We start from the raw sequence: 12299 nt of genomic DNA on the forward strand, positions 1-12299 counted from the left end.
TTTTTATTAAGGTGGGGAGGATGTAACAACTCTCATTAGAACTACTATTTCTTATCTTATTTTGTCCAATAGGAAACCCTAATTGAGACCCCCAAGTAATCCTGTATGACCCCTAAAAATTTCAGAACAGTTGGAATCAGGATCAGGGCCTCTAAAACTCAGGGGGGATATTTCCTAATTGATATTATCTAAACAGTTTTTGATAGAAATCGATTTTTTATGAACCGTCAACTCACCCAAGCTACTGAGACACGAGGCTACCCTATACTAAAAGTGACCTCTCGCGCCACGTGAGAGCCTATCGTGACACAGGAGGGAGCCAATTTTTCAGTATAAATAAAGGGGTGTGGCACTTGAAGTTTGGCGTTGGTTCGACGTAAAAACTCATTTTCTACATTGAGATATCGTCTGTTTACTTCAAAACACACACACACACAGCACGAAACGCTGCCGCGATAACAGGGTAATAACTCGATCGCTACTACGATTTAATGTCCGATCGATTGAAACCAATCCAATGGATGTTTAAGTGCTGCCCATATTAGGGCTATACTTTATCATTCGTCGTAAATTCGATGGATGTTTAAGTATTGCACTTTGTCATTCGTAGTGAAGGTTTTAATCTCGTGAGTTATCGTAAATGTTGTATTAGTTACTGACCTAGTTTTCGTGTGCATTGTTATTTATTTAGGTTAATCAGGCTAAGATCAGTAGGCTAAGCTCTGCCCGTTTAAATCTGCAATGTGAGTCATTCTCTTTTTATCAAATTGTTTTCTTAAAACTCTACTTGTTTTCAAAGTTATAATTACAGGGATTAAGTCTTTGTAATCTTCAATTACTGTCGGTATGTGGGGTTTTGTATACATTACTTGATACCCGTCACCATTGGACAACGGGTTAGCCAATGGGTGATCTGACCATAGTCACAGATACAGTCTAGTGACAAATACCGTTTCAGGTGATCTGTTGTGATCAAGGAAAAAGTGTCGCGTAGCACTACAAGCTTGAAGTAGTGGCTCAGTAAAAATAAATAAACATGTTTTTGTAAAAGAGGGGTTTCTCGGTGAAATTTCCCTTAATGTAAATTATGGGGTTTGTCTCGAATTGTGAAATAAAATAATCGGGCATTTTAAGTGTTTAAAGACCCTGTTAAAACTTCCGCTGTCAAATCAGATAATAAATACCACGGGTTTCTGTCCCGCAGCTCCTGGACCGGGTAAAACCGGGGCGGGGGCCGTGACACTGGGAATCTCCAAGAGAAGAGAGGAAGTGATAATGAAGAAGGTGCAAGTTGTTTGGTGTCACAATGCACCTATTTATAGTTGGAGGAGATGTTTGAGGGAGCTTCCAGGTGTAAGGAGGGGTTATGAGAGCCCTACAGGTGTCCTAAAACGTGGCATAAAGCAGAAACAAGTCCATGGTTTCGAATTACGGTGTTTTGTTTGTATGTGTGGCCTCCAAGTAAAAATTTTGAAGCTGGCAACAATTTTCTGTCAGTTTAGTGTCGTCGCGCTACGCGACGAGGAAGGAGTCAGGCCATCGCGGCACGCGACGCTTCTTTTTAATTTTGAAAGTTTGGCAGTTTCAGTCCCTTGACCTCCAAACTCATTTATACTTTCATAAATGGGATAAATAGTCCCTCAAGTTAATTTTTGACATACCCGAGAGTATATCCGAACATTGTAAAGCTCTCGGTTCGTTAAAAGGTCACTCAGAGGTATAAATTAACATGTTGACGCTTTTAACTCTCAAACTTATCAATCTTCCATATAATCTCACAAATGGTTCCTCTCGTCCAACAAGTGGCTCATTTGAGAATACGGACACCGTATAAGGTCACTCAAAGGCATAGTTTCAGCATGTTGACACTTTTAGTCCCTCCATATTCATACTTTCATTGTTTTGGCAAAAATAGTCCCTCCTAGCCAATATTAGGCACAATTAGGAATAGGGACACGTGTCAATACATTACTGGACACGATTTTACAAAGTGTTACAAGCGGTCAGCTGACCGTCCAATACGCGGCTGCCCAGTCCACAAACAGAGCTCCCACTTGCATAAACTTGATGAACAGACTGACAGCCAAAGCTAGCAGACCACGTGGCGGCCGCTCCTTCGTGCACTTAGCACAGCGGGACGCGTGGCACCACCACCGTGCGTCTGACACTTCTGCACACCTGCCAGGTCTATGGAAAAGGTGCAAGCTATCAGTCAAGCCCAAGGCCCATCGAGCAGCCTATTGGCCTCTCTCCTTCACTCTTTAGCTATAAATATCAACTTCAAACCAGGTTTGAGGTAATGCTAATCTGCTCACTTACACTTACTACTTAAACGTTTATCTTGCTTCCAAAGTAAATACTTATTCTCATGCCGGAGGGTGCTAACAAGGAGTAACCCCCACCCCATTCTCCTTGTTGAGAGTCACGGTGTGTTTCACTGTGCAGGTGACAGATTAGAGACTATCCAACCATCGATCAAGGAAAGAAGGTATTAACCCTATCTAACGAGACTCGACCCGTGGACTAACCTCCTGGTTAACTACTGTTTCTTCAATCGGGCTATCAAATATGAAACTTTTGAATATTCGTAAAAAATGTTAATTAATATTCTAAACATTATAAAATAGTGCTAAAAAGTTTTGGTGTTACTTAGATTAGTATAGTTCCACTTTGTTTTCTTTTTGCATTCAAGTCATACTAATTATTTTTCTTGGAATAGGGATGATAATGGGTTGGGAATGGCTAATTTCATACCCATACTTGATTGTAAAATCTTGTTCCATACCCGGCCCATTACCCGTCGGGTATTTTTTGGGTATTTACCCGTCGGGTATCGGGTATACCGGTTAGGATTTCATGTGTATATATATATGTTTTTACTTTCCTTTATATTTTTATGTTTAAAAATCTATATAATACATTAAATTATGATAAATAATGTACATATCACCATCGTAATGATATTTTATAGTATATAAATATAAATAATACCATCAAAATATATATTCCAAAAGAAAAGTTTATTTTTCAAATAATAAAGCTATACTAGAATGACACATTACTAAACAATAGTTAAAAGGAAAATAGTTAAAAGTTTTCGTTCAAATAATAAAGCTATACTAGAATCAAACATTACAAAACAATAGTTAAAGGAAAATAATTAAAATTTTCGGGTAAACGAGTATATAGTTTCGGGTAATCGGGTCGGGTATCATCCAATCTCATACCCGTCCCATACCCACGAAATTTTTTTAACCAATCTCATACCAGGCCCAATACCCGTCGGTATAGGGTATACCCTTCGGTATCAGGTATACCCGTCCCAAATGCTTCGCTTTTCGGGTGTACCTGTCAGGCTTGGGTATTTTTGCCACCCATATCTTTGAACTATGTTGATCCAAAAAAAAACCACAATCACTATTAGGCTTGAATTAGAGACGGAAAACTTTTGAGACTACACTGCGCTAACTAAGCTAGACAATATATCGTTACAATCCACTAAGGGTGGAAGGGGTGATCATCACTCATAACAATCCATCAGACATCACACCCAATCATTGATTCACCTCACTTTATCACACAAGAGGTGGTCATCACTCATCACTCACTCTTTTTTTATATTTTTTTAATTAAACGAATAAGATATAAAACTAAAACACATAAAAATCAACATTTATAAAATGCATTAGACTAAAAAAATACAACCAATAAGAAAAATAAATGTTCATACTTAAAAACTAAAATAAAAAATACTCTACGTCGAAATCGGGAAATTGGATATCTAAACCACTAACATGTTCTGTAGAGATCAAATCGTAGTCGAAAATGTGTTTGTTTGTTTCGCAACTCCAACTGAATATCCTCGCTAACGGGTACATGTGTCATCAATCTGGACATTTTCAATATGAATGTCCACGAGGAGAATGGTCCATGAACTATGTTGAATTCGATGAAAGTGAGGACTATTGCTTATGACTCACGCTGAAGTCAAGAAGGAAGACAAAAAAAGATACAGGGTTTCTAGAGTCGGCCTGCTCAAATCATATGACTGGAAATAAAGAATGGTTTATTCACTTGGATGAAGGTTTCAAACATACGGTAAAACTCGGAAATGATCTTCGGTTGGCTCATTGGTGACATTCGTTTTGAAGTTGAAGGTATAACTTAGGTAATCACTAATGTGTATTTTGTTCCACAATTGACATCAAATTTACTAAGTGTTGGGCAACTACAAGCAAAGGGGTTAACACTCGTGATTCGTGAGGGACATGCAAAATTTATCACCCTACACGGGGATCAATTGTTACCTCTCATACCACTCCAAATAGAATGTTCATTGTGTGTGGGTTCATAAAGCCATTTACTAGCAGATGCCTACAAGCTGGTGAAGAAAATCCAACCCTAATGTGGTACAAAAGATATGGCCATGCAAATAATAAAGCCATTCGCACCATGCAGTATAGGAAGATGGTTAAAGGATTGCCAAAAGTGACAGGTCAATCCACGGCATGTGAAGTATGTAACATAGGCAAGCAACAACGCGAAATAATTCCTAAAAGGAGTACATAGAGAGCAGCTGAGAAACTTCAACTCATTCACACCTATTTGTGTGGACCGGTATCGCCAACCTCGCCAAGTGGAAAAAGGTACACGCTTGTATTCACAGTATTCATGAAAGAGTTGGGTATAATATCTGTCAACTAAGGGAGAGTGCTTTGAAGTGTTCAAGCATTTCAAAATCATGGTAGAAACATGTAACACCTCGGGAATTCAATACGAATAATATGGAAATCATATCCATTTAACTCTCAAATATTCCTGGTAAGTTGGACGAGAGGGACCAATTATGTACATATGTGGAAGTATGGAATTTGGGGGATTAAATATAACAAATTGCCTAACTTTTGGCTTCTGAAGGTCCCTTATGGACCCCAGGGCATAAGCCTTACGGTCCGTAAGGCATTCAAAATTCTGTGGGCGCTGAAGGTCCTTACGAACCGTAAGCCATTACCCCTTACGGTCCGTAAGGGGTCTGAAGACAACAAAATGCAGCTGGCAGTGCTGCAGCTGCTCTCTTGCCACCTTTCTCACAAAACGTCACACCTCCTTTGCTTCTTCCACGGTCAAGAAAATCAAGAGCAATTGTGATATATATGCGGGATTAGACACCAAAAAATAAACACTCAAAAAATGGCTACAATTTAAGGAATGTGTTTTGTGACGGCATTAGATTCCTAATTGATGGAGAAAGGTCTGGTGGCAAGAAAAGCTGCTTCAAGGAGGTTGTCAAGTGTTTTTGCTTGACGGTTCCATTCTTGGGTGGTTGGTTTGGCCCTTGTTCCTGTAACTCGAATCCTAGCCCGGTATATCCCATTTTAGTTATACACCATTGTGAACTATCCGGTTTCCGCTTAATCTAGCGAACCGTACGTATTCATTATAAGTTAACCAGTCCAAGTCAATGACTTGAATAAGACCCGTTAACATTCTAACGGATCATAGTTCTGTCCATTCCAGACTAGGAGCCTCTAGTAAATTGCGCTTGTATTAGTTGTTTTGATTAACGGTTGTGCTTAATACATCTTTGATTTGTAAAGATAAGCTCAGGTAAATACTCTTAGCCTATTTTCCCTATACGAGCTTGGGATACGACACTAGCCGCTTGGTCAGGTATTAAATCATGGGCGAATGATGCTTAAAATTTAAATAACTCGTTTTAATCCGTTTTGCTTGATAACTTAAACATTGGGGGTTAATGCGACCGTGTCCTGTATATCCACGGCTCACTTAATTGCAAGCGACCACGACCTAAGCGCGGGGTGTAGGCATACACCTAACAGACGCTAATGCTATATTATATTTTTATTGAAAATGTGGCGTGTTGGATAATCATGTATCGGAGTTTATTTCCGGTCCCCATATGTATTGACAAGCATGTAAAACTGGTAACAAGATATATCACTTTGTCCCAAAAATGATTTTTGAAAAGATTTTCAAAATGTGTCGGTTAATTGTATTTACCAGTCAAAACTGACGTATTTTCAAAAAACTAAATGCAGGTTTAATAACAAATACATAATAGGCTGGAGCTGCTCGGTTATGCATATTGGAATTTGCGACTCCACGCAAGGCCGCATGTGGATGTTTTTAGTACTTTCAGTCTGTATATTGATTTTGAACATTTCGGACACTTGTACTTTATAATATGTAATTTATAATCCCAAGATTCCCGTTGTGCTATATGTGAATATCTGTTATCAATCTTCACACATAAACCCCAAGTCTGGGCCCACTGGGAAATCAGGGTGTGACAAAACAGAAGTTGTGGGAAAAATAAAACAACTAAGAAGTGATAGAGGAAAGGAACCCACGTCTCGGGCATTTAATGACCTTTGTGGTGAACAAGGGATCAAAAGGCAGTTGACTGCAGCATATACAACACAACAAAACGGAGTCGCGGAGCGAAGAAACAGAACGATAATGAACATGGTACGATGTTTGTTAGCCGAAAAGATGATGCCAAAGTACTTCTGACCTGAAGCCGCGAGATGGGCATGCCATGTTTTAAACGGAACCATAACAAATGCCTTTGATGCTAAGGTACCAGAATAATTTTGGACACGAAGAAAGCCAAATCTTGACTATTTTCGGGTGTTTGGCTGCATTGGGCATGTCCATGTACCAAAACAAGTGAGAAAAAAACTGGATGATCGAAGTCATAAGTGTATATTACTCAGAGTAAGTACCGAGTCCAAGGCATATCGTCTCTATGATCCGATTCAAAAACGGATTGTCATCAGTCGAGATGTCGTCTTTGAAGAAGAAAAGAAATGGGACTGGAATGGAAAAGATATAGGGTCACAAGAATTGGTAATAATTGAAAATGAAGATGATAGTATTAGCGGAGCATATATTCAGGGAATATGTTTGTATTATTCTGTATTTATTATGTATCTCCCCTCTAGTTTAGAATATCTTGTTTCCTTATTATCTATTGTAAACTTGTATATATAGGGTTGTTATTATCAATAATACTCAGCGAATTATCAGAAATTATATGGTATCAGAGCCGCTCTGAACCCTAACTGCAGTCGTTCTCTTCTTCGGGTTTCGATCCGAGAATTAGGGTTTCGACCCTTAACATCAGCCGGCCAATCATGGGTGACAAAACTGACGTTTCTGCTCCTGGTGACAAATAACAACAAATTCCTCTCCACCCAGTGTATATCGTCACTGATATTTAGAAGAAAGTCCGTATTCTGGACGGATCCAAGGTCACATATCCTGCATGGGTAAAACTGTTTCAGCTTCACGCATGCGGGTATGAGGTCTTAGATCACATCTCCGACGAACCACCTGCTAAAGATGACCCTACATATGCTCAATGGATGAAGATTGATGCAATTGTTATCTAATGGATTTATGGGACACTCTCAGAGGATTATCTTCTTTGGGTTCTCGAATCCGAATCAACTGCCCTTGAAGCCTGGAATCGTGTCAAAGCCATTTTCCACAACAACAAGGGACCCAGATGTGCTGCTTTACAACAAAAGTTTGTGAATCTCAAACTCAGTTCCATGCCTTCGTTGGAAGCTTACTGTCAGACCCTCAGGGATCTTGCCTCTCAGTTGAACGATGTTGGTAGCCCTATTAATGATCAAACCCTTATTCTGCAACTTGTGCGTGGTTTACCTATGGAATTTGACACCATTGGCTCCATCATAAATAAGTCGTTACCATCATGGAATGAAGCCTGTGAGATGCTTCAGTCGGAAGTCCAACGCCATGAAGCCCGTGAAGGTAACTCTCCTGCACCTTCTGAAGCATTAGCTGCTGTTAACCCTTCCCCACAACCTCCCCGTCGTGACCATCAGCCACGTCGTGATGAGCAAAACAGGTCTGCCCAGAACCAGGGCCGCCGCTCCTATCCTCGCCGTGATAACGCCAACCAACAGTTTGCTGGACAGGACCACAACCCGGGCCACCAACAACAGTGGTCTGGGCCCAATTATTCTGATGGGTCGAATGGGAGAAATCAACATCAATCTGTTGGTCGCAACTCATGGGCTCAGCCTCCTTATTCGATGCCACCCTATTGGGCCAGCCCATATTGGGCCCCACTTCCTCCTTGTCCCTACCCCACCCAACCCGAGTGGGCTTCCCCCTGGCCCGTGACACCGTAGCCCACTCATCAGCCCACAGATCAGCCTACTGCCTCTCCTACTGCTCAGGCACACATTACTGATGTGACCCACTTGAACCAAGCGAACTCGCGGAAGCATTCCAGACTATGGCCTTGGAACCTGAAGCACCGAATTGGTTTATGGATACTGGAGCATCCGACCATCTCACATCGGACCCATGTATGATTTCTCAATCGTGTAAAAATTCTATTAAAAATGTTTTAGTTGGAAATGGCAATCGAGTACCAGTCAAAGGATCGGGTCACTCCACCCTACCCTCTTCCTCGAAACCTCTCCAACTTAAAGACATCTTACATACACCCAAAATCATTAAAAAACCTTATTTCAGTCCGCGAATTTACACGTGATAATTGGGTCTCTGTCGATTTTGATCCTTTTGGTTTTTCTGTGAAGGATTATCCGAGTGGGACGATTTTGAGTCGGCACAATAGCTCCAGCAACCTTTACCCGCTCAATGCTTCTACACTGACTGATGTGTCCGCTTTTGTTTCCTCTATCGTTCCTGATTCGCGGCATAACCGTCTAGGGCATCCTGGTTTACATATTCTAGATTTTTTGAGTACTAATAAATTTATCTCTTGTCAAAAACAGAGTCGTTCTTTCTTTTGTAACTCGTGTCAGATTGCAAAGCATAAACGTTTACCATTTCATTTATCAACGTCTTCTACTTTATGTCCATTTGATATTGTGCATTGTGACTTGTGGACCTCACTAATTTTAAGTAAAAATGGATATAAATACTACTTGGTTGTGATTGATGATTATACGCATTTTACATGGGTATTTCCCCTCAAATTCAAATCAGAAACCTTTGCCAAATTTTCCCAATTTCATAATTTTATTTCCACTCAATTTCAATGTAAAATAAAAAGGCTTCAATGTGACATGGGAGGTGAGTTCGACAATACCCAGTTTAAGAACTTTGCTACCACACATGGGTTGCAATTTCGGTTCTCTTGCCCTCATACCTCCCAACAAAACGGGACGGCAGAACGCATGATTCGACGGCTTAACGAAATCATGTTGTCTCTCCTTACTCATGCGTCTCTACCACCTCACTATTGGGTGGAAGCCCTTCACATGTCCGTCTATCTTCACAACATCCTTCCCTCCAAACCTATTAGTTTTCGAACCCCCACTGCTGCTCTCTATCTTAAAAACCCTGACTATGAACATCTTAGGGTATTCGGGTGTGCGTGTTATCCAAATCAACCGGACACCCGGCCACACAAACTTGCACCACGATCCACACCGTGTGTGTTTCTCGGCTACCCGGCCGATCACCGTGGGTACCGATGCCTTGATGTGTCCACTGGTAAAATCATTTTATCCAGGCACGTTACATTTAATGAGCTTGCCTTTCCATTCTCGACTTCTTACACACCTCAGTCAGACTCCTACACCTTTCTTGATTGCGACCCGTCGCCCATTTTCTTTGGTCCTCCAATGACCTCGTCACCCACTCCTTCTGTCATCCCTATCCAGCACGACTTACACCCTCCTACGGCCCAGTCACCTTCCGCATCAACCCAATCCTCCGTACCAGGCCATACCGCCCAATCCTCCGTACCAGCCTATACCGTCCAACCCATTTCGCAAACCACCCAATTCCCATCAGTCCCTCGATCCTCACATACGGCCCAACCCATTCAGACCTATTCTCGTCGAACCCGGGCCCAACCATCAAACCCACCCATGATCCAAAACACTACTCCAAGTGATCCTGTTGTGCATCCTCCACCTCCACCAAAACATCCTATGGTGACTCGATCTCGAGACGGCACCTCCAAACCCAAGGTCCCGTTAAACCTCAACGTTGAATCTGTGTCACCCTTACCCAAATCTCACATTGATGCTCAATCTGATCCTAACTGGTCCGATGCCATGAAAACTGAATACAATGCTTTAATAGATAATAACACGTGGGATCTCGTGCCTCGGCCTCCCGATGCACATATTATTCGTTGCATGTGGTTGTTTCGCCACAAATATCATGCGAATGGGACTTTAGAACGATATAAGGCTCGTTTAGTTGTTAATGGAAAGTCACAACAGGTTGGTATTGATTGTGATGAGACTTTTAGTCCCGTGGTAAAACCTACCACTATTCGGACAGTCCTCAGCTTGGCCTTATCTAGATCTTGGCCTATCCACCAGTTGGATGTCAAGAATGCATTCTTACACGAGGAACTGAATGAGACTGTTTATATGTTTCAACCACCAGGGTTTGTTGATGAGAGGAACCCGAAATTTGTTTGCAAATTGAAAAAGTCATTATATGGTCCCAAACAGGCACCACGAGCTTGGTATCATCGCTTTGCCACTTATATTTTAAAATGTGGATTTCGCACCTCCACGTCTGATAGTTCTTTATTTGTGTACAAATGTGGCAATGACATGGCCTATCTTCTTTTATATGTTGACGACATTGTCCTCACTGCATCTAATGATCGACTTTTGCAACATTTTATCTCTGCTATGTCTAGGGTATTCTCTATGACAGATCTTGGCGGGTTACATCATTTTTTGGGCATAGAGGTGCAGCACACCAAAACTGGCTTGTTTCTCACTCAGCGCTCTTATGTTCAAGACATACTAGCTCGTGCTAAAATGGAAAATTGCAAGCCTTGTCAAACCCCTACCGATACAAATTCTAAGCTCAGTGCTACAGTCGGTTCTCTCTTATCAGATAGTACACTTTATCGGAGTCTTGCAGGGGCCCTACAGTATCTTAGTTTTACTCGACCGGATATTTCTTACGTTGTTCAGCATGTTTGTCTATTCATGCATGCCCCACGAGAGCCACATTTTAATTTTCTCAAGCGAATATTGCGCTATCTTAAAGGTACTGCTGATCATGGGTTGCATTTGTCCCCCTCGAAGTCAGTCCAACTCACAGCTTATTCTGATGTTGATTGGGGGGGGGGTATCCAGATTCACGTCGGTCGACTTCTGGTTATTGTGTTTTCTTTGGGGACAATTTGGTATCTTGGTCCTCGAAACAACAGGCCATTGTTTCCCGATCAAGTGCTTAAGCCGAATATAGAGGGGTTGCAAATACTACTGCCGAACTTACATGGAGTCGCAACCTTCTCTTAGAATTGCATGTCCCCATCAGACAGGCATCTATTATTTATTGTGATAACATTTCAGCCATGTACCTGTCTCACAACCCGGTCCAACACCAACGCACCAAGCACGTGGAAATTGACATTCATTTTGTACGGGAAAAAGTACGGCTTGGTGCAGTTCGGGTTTTACATGTTCCTACAGATTTTCAGTATGCTGATATCTTCACTAAAGGTCTTCCGTGCCAACTCTTCAATTGCTTCAAATCCAGTCTTTGCATTCGGCCGGCTACTGCTTCGACTGCGGGGGTCTATTAGCGGAGCATATATTCAGGGAATATGTTTGTATTATTCTGTATTTATTATGTATCTCCCCTCTAGTTTAGAATATCTTGTTTCCTTATTATCTATTGTAAACTTGTATACATAGGGTTGTTATTATCAATAATACTCAGCGAATTATCAGAAATTATAGATAGTACTATGGCTCAAGAAGATGAAACAATGATGCTGTGGATTCTGAACATGAAGACATGCCTATTCTACCTACTATCATCCCATCTACCACTATTCCAGAAGTATCTTCAAGTCAAGCCACACCGACTCAAGGAAATTCTGAATTCTCAAAAAGACCCGGAAAAAGGGTGAGTAAGCCACCAGCATGGATGAAGGATTATCAAAGCGGCGAAGGGCTGTCCGAAGATGAGTCACTATTCGCATTTTTTAGATCATTGGGTGACCCAACCTGTTTTGAAGAAGCCAATAAAGAAGTTAAATGGAATGAGGCGACGGTGTTAAATGGGTATACAAAACGAAGTTGAACGAAGACGGGAAAGTTGATAAATATAAGGCTCGTCTGGTAGTGAAAGGATATGCTCAATAAAGGGGAGTAGATTATAACGAAATATTTGCTCCCGTTGCTTGGTGGGATACCATTCGGACCTTGTTGTAGCTGCACAAAATCATTGGACTGTGTTTCAATTAGATGTCAAGAACGCCTTTTTACATGGTGAGTTAAAGGAAGTTG

This window comes from Helianthus annuus, chromosome 8 (genome assembly GCF_002127325.2).
Source record: "Helianthus annuus cultivar XRQ/B chromosome 8, HanXRQr2.0-SUNRISE, whole genome shotgun sequence".
NCBI lineage: Eukaryota > Viridiplantae > Streptophyta > Magnoliopsida > Asterales > Asteraceae > Helianthus > Helianthus annuus.